Source organism: Curcuma longa, chromosome 16 (assembly GCF_044706935.1).
Source record: "Curcuma longa cultivar G26 ecotype Majalengka, Jawa Barat chromosome 16, ITB_CL_G26_1.1, whole genome shotgun sequence".
Lineage (NCBI taxonomy): Eukaryota > Viridiplantae > Streptophyta > Magnoliopsida > Zingiberales > Zingiberaceae > Curcuma > Curcuma longa.
In genome coordinates, this window is record NC_133876.1 from 7,935,121 (window position 1) to 7,950,610 (window position 15,490).

The window sequence follows — 15,490 nt, forward strand, 5'->3', positions numbered from 1 at the left end:
ATCTTTAATACATATACATAAGATTTTTATATTATTGTAGGTAGTTTTATACAAACATAAATAATATGATTTATGTCATAATTTAACTAATTAAATCAAATATAAAAGCCCAAAGTAAAGTAAACAATATGTCTTTTGTTTTAACCCTCATCAGTTGCTAACCATTGAAGTAAGCTAACAGTGAAAACTGGAAAGCTACAAGCTGCATATACAAATTAATAGAAACAACATAAAAATGTCTCAATACTCTCGTTGGAGCTCATTTGCTCGATCTTAACACTATCCCATGATTCATCATGGCCACCGCGCGCGAGCTCGCAGCTAATCTCTCGGCCGGGCGTGCCAACCATAACGAGCTTAGAGCTCGAAGTAGTCGCTGATGGTTAGTAGCGCTCGATCGGGCTGCCTGCGGAGCGGTGAGGATTCGATGCATTTGCTGCAAAGTTGTTGAACGTTCAGAAGATGAATGACTTCATCTTCTGAAACGGAAGGAGACGAAGGGGCATCCCTTCGTCTACCTCGTCTTCTTTATATACAGGAGCAGAGCATACCTGTGGGTGTGCTTGTGGCGTCCAAATCGAAGCAAAGGAGAAGTGGATTCGTTCCAGAGAGGTGACACTGCCGGAGAGGTGCTGTGCCGGAGATAAGGAAAGAACAGCCGGCTGAGGATTTGGTTTGTGAAATCGTGAGGGGTCTTCCGTCCGTGATTACTCTTCCGACAGAAGCAGTCGTTGTCGCCGGAGCCACTGCCGCCGGAGCCGGAGCCGGAGTCAAGGCACGCTACAACAGGTATATTCCTACATTGGTATCAGAGCTGAGCTGAATGTTAGAATAGTTACCTGTTGTGTTCGACCGTCGCTACAACAGTGCACAGGCGCTGTACGGGATTTTTTTTCTTTTGTTCCGCGATTCCAGTCAGTCTGTGTGACACCGTGACGCCGGCGATTCAGACCGGAAAACAGCCGGCCGGTTGCTGGCAGCGGCAAGCGAAGCCTTGGCGCCATCTTGAGCCACGAAGGAATCTCGATCTGTTTGAGGTTCTGACGCGGAAGGTTTGGCGACGGCAGGGCTGGCGCCGGCAAGAGGCGACGTCGGAGGGATGAAGCGGCAGTGTGCTTAGTGCACAGAGAAAAAAAAAAAGAACGGCGGCGGCAGAGTCGCTCGTTTAGGGCACGACACAAGAAAAAGAAAACGGTGGAGAAACCACTGTGCTTCGTGCACAGTGGAGGGAGATTAAAAAAAAAATATATATATATATATAAAAGTGGTGTTACTGTGCTGGGCATAGTAATATTTAAAAAAAAAAAACTCAAATTACTTGTGGGCTGCATGTGGGCTGCATCAAATTGGGCTGATGCATCATATTGGACTTTGTTTTTTTTTGTGTTTTTTTTTGTTTTTTGTTTTTGCTGTCAAATTTTTTTTCACAGCAATTTAAAAAAAAACAAAAAGGTTAATTGGGCTTTGGAAAGGTTAATTGGGTTTTTCCGTATTATCTATTATTTTGATGAAACAGATATGTTAATTGGGCTTCGGGTTAGCTGGGCAAAGATGAAGCCTAATTAATTGAAATTCCATTAACACAAAAGGCTTAATATGGATTCGAACCAATGACCTTCAAAGTCATTACAACATGGGCTAACCACTAAAGCATGATCATTATATTATAATAAATTAGTTTCATTTATGTATTGATTGAGCTGTTTTATAAGAATGAATTGAACTTTTGTGCTCAATTAGCCCAATCAAGTGGAATGTCAAGTGCTCTGGCACAGTGACAATTCTTGATTAAAAAAATATCCAAGTATATATTAGACTTGGTTAGTGTTGACATTGGATAACCATACTCATAATTGAGAAGTTGTTTGAACAACTTATATTTTAGAAACAACTCAATAGGCTTAGTCAACATGGTTGAAGATGATATCATGCATGGTGCTCAAGTGCCTGGGGTGCTTAGAGCTAAGTGATATTTTAATTCTCATGGAACAATGCCATGTTGAGTCTTCAAGGTGCCAATCGACTGGTCAAAGGATCAGTTAACAAAGCCCCTATAAATCAAGAAGATTTGTTTTTCTTGATTTGTTGTATTAGATCTATGCCTGTATAAATTGAATTAAGCTGGTATATGTACTGGTTTGTCAGTTTTGTACTGACTTCATTAATTTCAATTTTTCGAGATGGCACAGACGATTACCACTATAACTCGACACGAAGAGATGCGTAATAAGCTGAGGGAATTATCTAGTGGATAGATTATGATCCAGCTTATGGAATTAGTGGACACATGGGCAAGTTGGACAAACTATTTTTGGCTCCTAGAAATGCAAGATTTTTCGATTCTGGATAATTACAGGATTTGACTTTGATTCGTTCATTGTCTGAAAAACCTGCGACATGTAGCACTTCAGATATGGGGGCTTTATGAAGCGCACATATCTAATATTCAGTTGTGCACAGAGCTGCTTCACTATGCAGATTGTGAAGAGGATCCAGAAGAAGATCTAAATGAAGACTTTGCAGAAGACACTTCTGTGGGATATTTGGGTTTGATATAGGATTCTGTATCTTCGAATCATCCAAATAGCATCCTAGTTGAAGAAGTTTCTGTTCAGCCTAAAAAGATAGGCTATGTTTGGATTATCACTACGCTAGTGTTTGTCCTAGTGGGAGTGATAGATGCTTATCTAGTTTGTTGGAGTTGTTGTCTAGTTAATTATGAGTAGAAATGTTATATGTAACATTTAAAAGTAGAGCTCTTGTTATTAGTTAACAAAGTACAACATGTTTTAATGATATGTTCATTATGCTGTTTACTCTACTGGATACATGATGCTTGTGTTATATACTCTGTGATTAGTTCATTATGAGTATAAGATAAATTTTTAAATGATACGTTCATTTAATTAAAAAAAAATATATCATGATTAATTAATGATTAAGTTCATTAAAGATGGGATGTATGTAATAAAATAGATCAATGCAAATTAGATTGGAACATACAAATGATGAGTGAGAATGTAATTCTCACTTGATTTTGTAAACCAAATCAAATTTACATTGAGTTAATTTAAAGATTACATACATAAAATTAAATACACTGAATATCTGAATAATTTATTTATTTATGATAGGTTATGACAACAAAGAACATCATAGCTGAATTAAATAAGGGAGAAAATTTTAATGGGGATAACTACAAAAACTGGCACCTTAGGATACAGTATGTCCTAGAGGAACAAAAAGTTCTAGAGGCAGTAAATCAGGTCATAATTGAACCTGTAGATGGTCCTACTGCACAAAACAGGTGAGATCTTGATGTCTATAAGGCATGGAAGAAAAAGGACCTAAACGGGTCAACCCAAGCGGGGCGCGGGTTCAGGCAGGCCAACCCGTGGCGGGCTCAGGTGGCCAGCGAGCCTGAAAAAAAATTAATAAAAAATTTCATATAATGAATAAGTTGCAGACTTGCAGCAGGCTTGAGGCTACAACTTATCAATTATAATAGCCTAAACCTAAATCCAATGGCTGTTAAGGAAAACTTAGATCTAATGGCATGGCGTAAGGGAAACATTTACTTTGTCTTTGCTTCTCTTCGTGAATCGCATATTCGTATATCCCATTCCGCCTACCGCAGCTTTGGAGGTTGGTCGTTCCTTTCCCTCCCATCGGCCTCGCTCCGTCGCTCGTTGTCGCTGATCGTGATTCTTTGACCTCGCTCTCTTAATATTTTGACTCTTTCATGTTGTGTCTCAGGAACCTCTTCAATACTGTCTGGATTGCTAGCTCCCGTTCATAGTTCTCATTCTCTTGCGGTTTGCCTCACATTCGCCTCGCTTCGTCGTTCCCTTCCCTCTTATCCGCCTCGCTCCGCTGTTCGTCATCACTGGTCAAGTGGTCGTTCTGCCTTGCTTCGTCGCTGGTTGTTCTCGGTGCCCTCCGCGCCAAATCTCATTCCCCTCCTCGACCACTCCAGCCAAGGCAGCAATCCCCTAGAACGATATCCCATCACTCCGACAATCCAACATCTTCTAATCTGGTGAGTATGTTACTTCCTTTACTGGTGTCTTGATTAAATATTATGCTATGAGATTTGTTATCAGTCCATCATCTCTTTTTAGGTTCTTGCTTTTGTATAAAGTTCTTCGAAAGTGAAATATTATGCCTGATGATTCAGCTTCTGTTTAAACTAAACTATTAGATTAAATTTATCTGTAGAGTTATGTGTCATCTTTAAAGCCATCCTGTTCTCCTTAATGCTTTGTTTGAAAGTGTCTTGATGTTGTTTTTAGAAATATGTTCTTACATATGAAAACTGAATAGAAAAGTTAGATTGATTTGGATTTTACATAGAGTTGTGTGCTGTCTTTATTTGTGTTTGATTGATTTTATATTTTTTTTTTATTACAGATTGATTTTGAAATGAGTTCTACTTCTCAAAAGCAAACTATTAGTTTAGATGTTGATGAATTGAAAAGTACTAAACAGGAAAAGGGGTCACCTAAAAAGTCTAGAGAAACTTCTGATATTTGGGTGTATTTTAAGAAAATCACAAGGACTGATAATATACATCAAGTTGAATGTAATGGGTGCAAAAAAAGTATAAATGTGGGGGTAAACATTATGGAACTTCTACGTTGTGGCGTCATCTTAAAATTTGTGACAAATTAAAGTTTCATGATGTAGGACAAATGATTCTGGGATAAAGATGGGAAGATGAGATCAAAGAAAATAGACCAAAAGATTGCACATGATTTACTGGCTTGTGCAATCATAAGACATGATTTACCATTTTCATTTGTTGAGTACGAAGGTATTAGAGTTTGGATGAAGTACATAAATCCTGATATTGCTTGTATTTCCAGAAATACTCTTGTTTCTGATATTAATCGAATTTACTTGAAGGAGAAAGAGAAACTCAAGTATGTTTTGGCTACTATACAGAATAGAGTTTATTTAACTTTAGATTTGTGGACGGCATGCACTAGTGAGGGTTATATTTGCTTGACTGCCTATTTTGTTGATAATGATTGGAAATTGAACAGTAAGATACTTAATTTTTATTAGATATGCCCGCTCCACATTCAGGAGTTGAATTAGAGCCCAAATTATTTAAATTTTTGAAAGAATGGGGGATTGAGGAAAAAGTTTTCTCTTTGACATTGGATAATGCATCTAGTAATGACAACGTACAAGCCTTCGTTGAAGGACGAACTCTCTTTACATGATAGTTTATTGTGTGATGGTGAGTTTTTTCATGTTCGTTGTTCTGCTCATATATTGAATCTCATTGTCTAAGAAGGTTTGAAAGTTGCTACTGTAGCTTTGAATAAAATTAGAGAGTCGGTCAAATATGTTAAATGTTCAGAGACTAGAATGAAGAAGTTTGGAGAATGTGTAGAAGCAGTTGGTAACATTGATACCAGTATTGGTTTACGATTGGATGTGTCTACTCGTTGGAACTCAACATATTTAATGCTGGATAGTGCTATCAAATATAAAAAAGCTTTTGCTTCTCTTTAATTCAATGACAAGAATTATAAATATTGTCCTTCAAGTGAAGAGTGAAAAAGAGGAGAGAAAATTTGTGAGTTTCTGGAGCCATTTTATGACACTACTAATTTGATCTCTGGTTCTTCTTATCCTACATCAAATTTGTATTTTATGCAAGTTTGGAAGATTGAAGTTCTATTAAGGAAAAACTTATTGAATTACGAGGGTGGATCAACACCCAATTGGCTGAGTCGGATTATGTTACTATCACAATCAGAGTTTGAAGTGAATGAACTGACACAAAAAATACATTCAGATGCTTCTGATGCAAATGGCAAAACTAAGAGCATCAAATACCTGACGGATGAAGTTCTCCAGTGTACTCAATTTGCTCATCCCCATCGTCATCTGGCCCATGTAATTCGAGACATTATCGGGACCGTTAGCCTGCACGAGGGATGCAGAAGCAAGTGTTTCCGCTAGTGATTGTTGCAATGCTTCCATACCCTGTGATAAGGCATCCTCTGCTTGCTGAGATGAATGCTGAAGGTTGCATATACCCATCAGCTGTTGATCTGTCAATGGCTCGAGATGAGTCACCACTATATGCAAATTATCAGTTCGAAGGATTATAACCGACTTCTCCACAACTTGAGCATCAATTATTTCTTTAATGCTCAATACCTTCAGAAGCTCAGACGATCGGAAACCACCTAACCACATGAAACAACGTTCCGCAGGGGTCGTCCACATGCCGGACAGTATGTGAAACACATCGGATTTTGTACCAACGCTTTTCAGTCTGAATACTTCATTATAGTGAGACATAATAGATTCAACAAGAAGCCGTAGATCTTCATTGTTGGCTTGAGAATTTAGTGCTGATCTAAGCTCATTAATCTACCTTTGATGATCCTCAAGCCACCGGGCATACTCCATGTCAAACACCAATGCGACTTTAACAAAAAGAAAGCATGAGTAAGATCGTACATGAGGATGGCTTAGTCTATGTAATTTCATTGCTGAACAATAATTTGATAAACAAAAATCAGAAATACGAACTACAAACAATATGTGATTTCTTAAGAAGAGATTGAATAATCTTGATATTGAACATATCTATTAGAAGAAAAGAACAACGAAAAAAGGAATTCGTAACATCCCAAATTTATGGAGACCAATAGAAGGGAAAAATATAACAAGCGAACAAACCATTTTTTCCAATAGAATAACCATGATCACTTGTGTATCCATTTGCTAATAAGACGCCCTAACAAAGGAAGCTTGATGGTTATTGATCTGTCATTAACAAACTAGTTTAAGTGATTCATCAAAAGCAGTGAAAATTAGATTAGTCATACTTGTTGACGTGCTTGCTGAAGAACTTGCTCAAGTTGGATCAATTTTAAGCGGCTAACATATGCCTAGAGAAAAACACACACTCTTTATAAATGGAGCAACCTTTAGTTATGTAGAATGAGTGAATAAGAAAGTCTGAATTCTAAAAACAAATGCAATGATAAAGATAGGTAAAAGTCATCATTAATGATTTTGAGGACAATTATCCTTCCTTGATCCATTCTAGGAGATTTCAAGGCCATAGATACTAGGAGATTTAAAGGCCATAAATACTTATGGTCATCATACATTCTCGGTTAATAGCACAACAGATTCGTATTTTTGGATCAATTTAATCTTCTTTCTGAAAGCAATTGGCTATCAAGAATATGATTTCACTGCTAGAACCAAGCTATGGTAAAAGTTTAAAATTTCTTAGTCAGACAACAAAATCATCCGAGAATATTACATCAGTTCAATAGCATGCTCTTCGAAAAGGGAAGCTTAACCATCGAGAAAGATAATGCCAAAACAAATACTAACTCATTTGATTCAACAAATTTTCAAAGCACAATCGATAAATCTTCTAAGCTTCTATCTGAGTAAGCACTAGCACCACAGAGTCTAAAAACATGATCACTAGATCAAACTACACCAGCAATAGCCATTAGCTTGGCATTAAATAACATCTATCAGATTTATGGAGTTAGCAAGAACAAACATCATTTGTCATTGCAAACTTATTCAAGGTGAAAAACAAAGTTGTTTTATGAAAATACCTTCTTCCTTAGGCGACTCTTTTTTGCGGCCTCGCGATTTTGAGCGAGTCTACGAAGTGACTGCATTGGAGAGAAGCAAATGCATCAGTCACAATAAATTCTAAAAACGCAGAATTAGATAACTCCCACTCAATGTTTAAAACACCTTTTGCTCCCAGTTTTCCTCTTAGACACAGTAGAAGAATCGGCACAAACAGTTGCACCTTGTTGGCTAGCCCCTATCTGCACCTTGTTAGTCGATTTGAAGTGCTAGGTAATTGAATTATAAAAAAATGTATAATTTTGATTATAATTATTTAAGAATTTTGAGCATGTTGAAATAATTTTGTCTAAAATCTATAACAACATCCAATAATAGTATTTCAGAGTATATTATTTTGATAATAATAAAAATAAAAATATATAGTTTAAAATAATATTTTGTATTTACCATCTGTTTACTTGGAAGGGAACGGAAAACCTATTCCTTCGGCGGATAAAGTTGAGAGAAAAACTTATAAGTTGAGAGAAAAACCTAAATATCCGCCGACTCCTCTCCCGCGATCCCGAGACCACCCCTCTGCTCCCCGGCCGCCGACTCTCTCCCGCGACCCCTCTGCTCCCCGGCCGCCGACTCTCTCCCGCGACCCCTCTGCTCCCGACTCCTTCTCCCGCGAGTGCTCCACTGCCCTCTCCCCATTGCTGACGCAACTGCCGCACGCCGCCACCCCGCCTTTCTTCGCATCTGATTTAAGGCAAGATTTAAACCAAAGATCTTACTGATCTACCTGCTTAAACTAGTTAGTAGCGTCGCCCATTGAATGTTAGATAGCATTGTATTTTAAGATCGATTAGCAAGAGGGAACTGTGCTGATAGATAGCATTGTATTTTAAGATCGATTAGCAAGAGGGAACTGTGCGGATCATGTGGTTAGTTTGGAGGATTGAATGTACAATTCTAAATGCTCATTTGATTAAGTGCTTAAGACGTGTATGGTTGGTGTAATCAGAAGAGTAAACTAGACCTCGGTTTAGTGGTCATGACTCATTGCAGCGATTCTATCGGATGAATGGTGGTTGTGGATCAGTTTGATTTGAGTGTCAGTTTTGTCTGATTACTGACTAGGGTTTAACCCACAAAGTGTCATTCTTTGTTCATGCTTATACGCAAAGTGCCTTTGCTTGCTCACATTTAAAAATTAGTTATCAAATTGAGATTGTGTTATAGATGTTTTTAAGGTTGATTTTGATACTCACATGGGTGAATGCAAGCTTATTAATTTTACTATCAATGTTTGAATGTATGATATACTCAGATGCTTATACATGGTGTGATATGGCTATTTATGCACATGTGATCACATTAAGGGGCTGTATTATTTAGATTTTTTGTAATTGTGGTTATATGGTCCCAAAATTTAGCTTGCCGACACACTGGAGAGCGCCATATGATAGATTGGTCACCAATGTGTGTGTATTGTTAGATGAAGTGCATTTGAGACTCTTCTCTGTTACACCAATTAATTATTTATAGTGTTCACAATTCACTTTGATGCATTATGTTCTTAATCATCTACCTTTCAAAGTTTTACTTACACATGAAATAATAACTTTTTACCTTGTTGTTTATTTCTCATTCAGGTTTAAGTGAATGGATAACGACGTCGAAGCCGCCGTCGCTGCTGCTGCCGCCGCCGCTGACGACGCCGCCACCGCCGCTGTCGCTGCCGCCGCCGCCGCCGCCGCAGGCGACACCGGCGCCGCCATCGCCGCCGCCGTCAACGTCGCCACCGCTGCCGCCGCCGCCGCTGTCGCCACCGCCGCTGCCGTCGCCGCTTCCGCCCCCGCTGCTGCCGTCTCCGCCGCCACCGCCTCCACCTCCGCCGCCGCCGCCTCCGCCGCCGCCGCTGCCGCCTCCGTTGTTGGCGCCGCCGCCCCCCGAGGCCGCGGTCGACCGCCGCGACGCAGCCGCCGCCGGCTCCCCGCCCCCGTCGCCCCTGCCATCCCCCCCGCCGCCGCTGCCGCCTCCGTTGTCGGCGCCGCCGCCCCCCGAGGCCGCGGCCGACCGCCGCGACGCAGCCGCCGCCGGCTCCCCGCCCCCGTCGCCCCTGCCATCCCCCTCGCCGCCGCTACCCCTCCCCCCGGTGCCGCCCCCGGCTGCTAGCATGCACTACTCTCTCTACTAGGGAATAATTTTTTTACCCAGCTACTCCATTCTGTCGGTGTTATTGAATTTGCTGATTCAATTCAGCTTGCTTGAATTTTGCCCAAGGTCTCTTTTGATTCGATGCTATCTTTTCCAGAAATCAACTGTCTCCTATCGAACATGAGGAACTGCAGCTTGCTTGTGCTTGAGATCAACTCACGTGCCATAGTTTAATCATTAATTTGAGCTGAAATAGAGATGTATCAGTTCATAAATAGGAGATCTTGTCAAGTATCCACATAATTTATCAACAAAGCCCTTCAAGAACATAAAAATTTGTTTGTGTAGCTTTGATGATTGAGATGCTTGGAAGAGAGCTCGTTACTCCAATTATTTGTAGCAGCTCTAACTTGATTATTTCCTAATAGTTGTTGTAGTTCACAAGTCCAAAGACAATAATTAAAGCATTATTTCCTAATGCTCTTATAAATTTGGATTAGCCTGGACAGATTGCTACACGCTCCGCGTAATTGCTTTTGATCCTCCCAAAACTATTGCTTAAAGAAAACAGAACCTCACCTCTGGCCCTAGCATGAAAACTTTCAAATGCAACTGTTTGTGCAGACTTAAATTGGATTGGATGAAATGACAACCACATTCAAAGTTAATTAGAGTTGATTTGAGAAATATCTCGCGTCAATATAATGGATACAATTCTGAAGACAAGCTGTGCGTAGCTCAGTAATCATATAAGCTCGCAAGGTGGACATTTAAGATCACAACCTTTGCAAGAAGTTTCTTCAAACTTGATCACAACCATCAAATCCTACTAAAACCAACAGAAAAGTATCATAATGCAAGGACAACCAAGGTTTTATTTACTGCATCTTACATTCAAAACAGATACATTTTATAATTGATCCTTAGACAAAACCAATACAAACTCTTGAAGATAGGCTGAAGGTAGAGGATGCGTTAGAAAGTCCAAATGGCATAACCAACCACTAGTAAAGACCATCTCTTATCATAAAAGCGGATTTCCACTCATCTCCAGGCCGCATTCGAATTTGATGATAGCCACTCCGTAAATCAATCTTAGAACCAATTTTGAAGCCGTGAAGTTGATCAATAAGATTATCAAGGCGAGGAATAGGAAAGCGGTATTTGATTGTACTTTTATTCACCGCTCTACTATCAACACACATACGCCATGAACCATCTTTTTTTGATGCAAGAAGTGCTAGAACAACACAAGGACTCTTACTTTCTTACACAAGACCTCTTGCCAACAAGTCTTCAACTTGTCGCTGCAACTCTTCATGTTCCTAAGGATTCATTCTATAAGCAGCTTTATTTGGGATTGACGCACCATGGGTTAGATCAATACAATGTTGAATGTTTCGCATGGGAGGAAGGCCTGGAGGAATTTCTTCAGGTACGACATCAGTAAATTCTTGCAAAAGAGGTTGCACTTGTAGCAGAATGATACTACCCTCCTCGTTTTCTTCCAAAACCACCAATGCAAACGCCTCCAAGGATTCTTTCATTGCATCCTCAATTTGCGATTTGGAGAGCAAATTATTTCCTTCTTCCTTCGATGGTTTAACAATGTCCTTCATTCTTGACGGCCCCAAAATCATTTTCTCGCCATCCTTTACGAATGCATAGGTGTTCTTGAATCCATCATGTTGTATTTTCCTATCAAACTATCAAGGTCTTCCAAGAAGCAAGTGACAAACATCCATAGGAATAACATCACACCAAATTTCATCTTTGTGCTTGTCTCCAATAGAAAATTGAACAAGGCATCGTTTATTTACCTTTACTTCATTACCTTTTTGAAGCCATGATAGCTTGTAAGATAGAGGATGATCTTTGGTTTTTAATTGCAGCTTCTCCACCATACACTACAAAAATACTGTGTATTAGCAATGAAAATTTGTGACGAATTATTTTCGTCGCAAATTTGGGATAAATTTTGTGACGAAAAATGGGTTCGTCGCCAATTTCCAATAAAATTTTTGACGAAAAATATGCATTGGAACATCTGCGACGAATCAAAAATTTATCGTAATTATTTGCGACGAATTGGCATATTCGTTGCCAAATCCGTGACAAACCCATAATTCGTCGCAAACATTGACGATGAATTAGTGATTCGTCGTGGATTTGGCGACGAATATGAATTTTCATCGCCAAATCTACGATGAATTATTGATTCATCGCAGATTCCCTGATAAATTTTTAAAAAGAGAAAAACGAGAAGTTAAGGTCTTTTGAGATAAATCGAATTCATCGCAAACTTAGCGACGAAAACAATGATTCATCGCAAAATAATGACGGATATTTAGGTTCCGTCTTTAATTACCGACGGAATATAAAATTCCGTCGTTACTTAGCGACGAAAACTAAATTTTCGTCGCTAATTGGCGACGAATACAATATTCATCGCAAATTAGCGACGAAACTAGTGATTCGTCGCTAATTAACGACGGAGATTTATTTCCGTCATAAATTTATGATGGATTATAATATTCCATCATTAATTAGCAATGGTGCGTAATTAAAATGGCGTCGCTAACAGCGACGAATAGAACATTCGTCGCCAATTTTATGACAAATAGGTTTTTCGTCACCAATTGGTGATGAATCCTCTCTTTCGTTGCCAAATTGGCAACGAATCTGCTTTTTCATCGCCAATTATGCAACGAATTTAAGTATTCATCGCCAAATTGATAAATCATATTAAACAACGAAAGGTGGGGCCCGTAACTTTAGAGTATTTGGCGACGAATCATGATTTTGTCGCCAATTTTGGCGATGAAAGCATCGATTCATCGTCAATTTTGGCGACGAAAATATCGATTTGTCGATAATCTGGCGATAAATTTTGCGACAAAAATATATTCGTCGTCAAAGCCCTAACTTATCCCCGACCCGACCCCTTTCTTTCTCTTTTTTCCGTGAATTTCCCTTCGCGATTTCGTTCTCCTTTCGCTGCGATCCCGTGCTCCAACCGTTTCTTCCGCTTCAAACCCCTTCGGCGACTTTAACTGCGATGAAACGCGTTAGGCAAGGGTGCTCGAAGGTAAAATCTATATTTTCTTTGCATTTTTCCATTGTTTCTTCGTTTGTGGGGCTGGAAAGTTATCGCGTGAAGGTGGTCGACTGGCGTTGGTCTGTTGGTGTGGCGGTGGGTTGTTGGGAGGTGGGGTTGCTGGGGCTGTTGGGAGGTGGGTTGTTGCGAGGTGGGCTGTTGGGAGCGGATTGCTGTGGTTGGAGGGGTTGTTGGGAGGTGTGCTGTTGCGAGGTGGGCTATTGGGAGCAGGTTGCTGTGGTTGGTGGGGTTGTTGGGAGGTGGGCTGTTGGGGCGAGCGGGTTGCTGGGGCTGTTGGGGCGATAGCGCAGTGGGAGGTGGGCTGTTGGTGTTGGCGTTCTGGATCTCCGTCCCATTGATGACTTAGGGTTTTTATGATTTAAACTGATTCAATTTTGAGCTTTTACATTAAAATAAATTATAAAATAGATTGATTTGACTTTAATTGTCCTATATTGCATGATTTGAGGCTTGATATAATTTTCATGATTTAATGGTGAATTTTTGGCATTAATTGAGTTTAATTGCTTGTAGGGTTCAAATCGGACCCAACTCTAGCTCAACCGCGGTCAAATTGAGTCAAATTTTTCAAATTGATCAAGTCAACATGGAGGACATGACCTAGATCGAGCCCGATCAAAATCCCTAAATTTTTTGGAAGCCCTAAGCTGCCCTAGAGCTCAGATCAAGTATGCACCGCTGGATTCAAGATCAACGGCTCAGATCTGTTGATTAATAAGCAGTATAAAATCAAAAACCTTACCTGATGAACAGTGAGCCGCCCGACACTGTGCTTCGTCCCGCGACAGCATCTCCTCTGTTGAGGAGCATACCAAACGGCGAGCTCCCGTCCTTTTCTTCCACCTCCGGCGTGCTTCTGGATCCTTGAGGAGGCTGGAACCGGTCCTTTGGGTATAATCGACAGCTGGAAGCTCGGTGACGGCGAGGGTTTCTCCGCCGCCGGCATTCCTCTGTTCCTTGCGTCTCCGGCGAATTGCTGAACAAACCGAACTCGTGCGTCGACGAGGGGTCCTCCGAAGCTCGCGAAACACGTCCAAGCCTTCAGCAAGTTCATCAGCGCAAGAAGAAGGAGGGAAATTCCAGATTGCAACTGAGAATTTGCCGCGTATCGAGTTCTATTGCCTGGGAAAGGGTTTTTCTTCGGTTTACAGAGCTGTGGACGCGAGCAGATAACACCTACAGCTGCATTCCAGTTTCTTAAAGGAATTTCGGAGACTCTAGTGGTTAACGGCGGCTTGTTTGACACCAAACCGAGAAGCACGAAGAAGAGGAAGTCGCGGATGTGTTGCTGAACATTTCTGTTTCATTACTGTTTCTGAAATTCTTTCCCTAGTTTGTTTTGATCAAATTTATTTCAATAGAACTTGAATTCCGTTGGTTAGTTGATACTTTAGTTGTAGTTTGATGATAGATTTGTGTTAGAGATTTTGTGAGCCTAGTTTTAAACCTGTTTTAACCTGAATCCAAGTTCTGAAACCTTAAAAGCACTGTTACTGTGCCAATCCATTTGTAGATTTGCTTGCATTTGAATTGCATCTAGGTTTAGGTTTTAGCAAATGTATGCACCTAGGTTTTTTTTTGAATTGTTTGTTTTAATTAGATTTACTGTTTCGTGCCAGTTTAGGTAACTGTTATGTACCATTTTTTTTGGGTTTTGATAGGTTTGCTAGGGTTGCAGTCTTTGATTTAAACATTTATGTTTCAATTTGTTTGCTTTTGAGCATTTAGGTTTAATTCAATTTTTATTGCATTTTAATTTACATTTCTTTTGAAAAACACCAAAACCCCCATTTTTATTCGGAAAACCCAAAAATACGACACCTAAGCTCAATTCATTCAATTTTCTACTAGTCCTTGGAAAAACACGACTCGAGGCCCCTATACTTCATTTGCTTGAATTCATTATGGGTTTTCGAAATTTATAAATTCTAATTTGCAACCCTACTCGTGACACATAGCAATCTAGGGTTGTCACCCATGTTCCGAATTCTATCCACTCCGAAAATCATATAACTTCATAGGACAAAAATTTTATCCCGCCTGGATCAATTGACGAAGTCTACAAAGGACCAAGTCAATCGATCCACAGAATCGCCGATTTTAAATTACTTAACTATGGTTTCTATTTCTAATTCTAAGCATGAAATATAACTGTGGAAAATAATTCATACCCGAGCCCGAATTAGACCTTGAAATTTTCTGTTGTATTCCTATCTCCTCCTCGGACGCTGTGTGGTCAACGATCCTCCTAGAACAAAGGATTGCAACTACTCCGGATGACGCCTTGGATCACCTTGCTTCTTCTCGAAGCAGCTTCGCTCTTCCTTGCCTTCCACCTTGGATCCGACCACCACCACTAGAAGGAGATTTGTCCACCAAGAGAGAAAGAAGAAAACAAAAGAGGAAGAAGAAGAAGAAGGGGATGTGTGGCCGACCACTAGAGCGAGGGAGAGAAGGGAGCAATTGCGAAATCTTTTTGATCTCATATGCTATTCTTGTCTTCCTTGTTCTCTTTGGCCGCCCCTCCCCCTCTCTTTTATAGCCTCCCAATGCCCCATACAAGGAAATCCCACCCCCTCCTTTCTAGGAGGTAATTCGGATTTGTTTCCATAAATAAACTCCAAATCTAGAAAAGAA

At 40.1% G+C, this 15,490-nt stretch overlaps 1 pseudogene; it reads right to left on the reverse strand.

The window, feature by feature from the left end:
• The window catches only part of LOC141846994 (transcription factor HBP-1b(c38)-like), a 10,199-nt pseudogene extending 443 nt beyond the window's left edge, over window positions 1-9,756 (reverse strand).
• Between the last annotated feature and the right edge of the window lie 5,734 nt (window positions 9,757-15,490).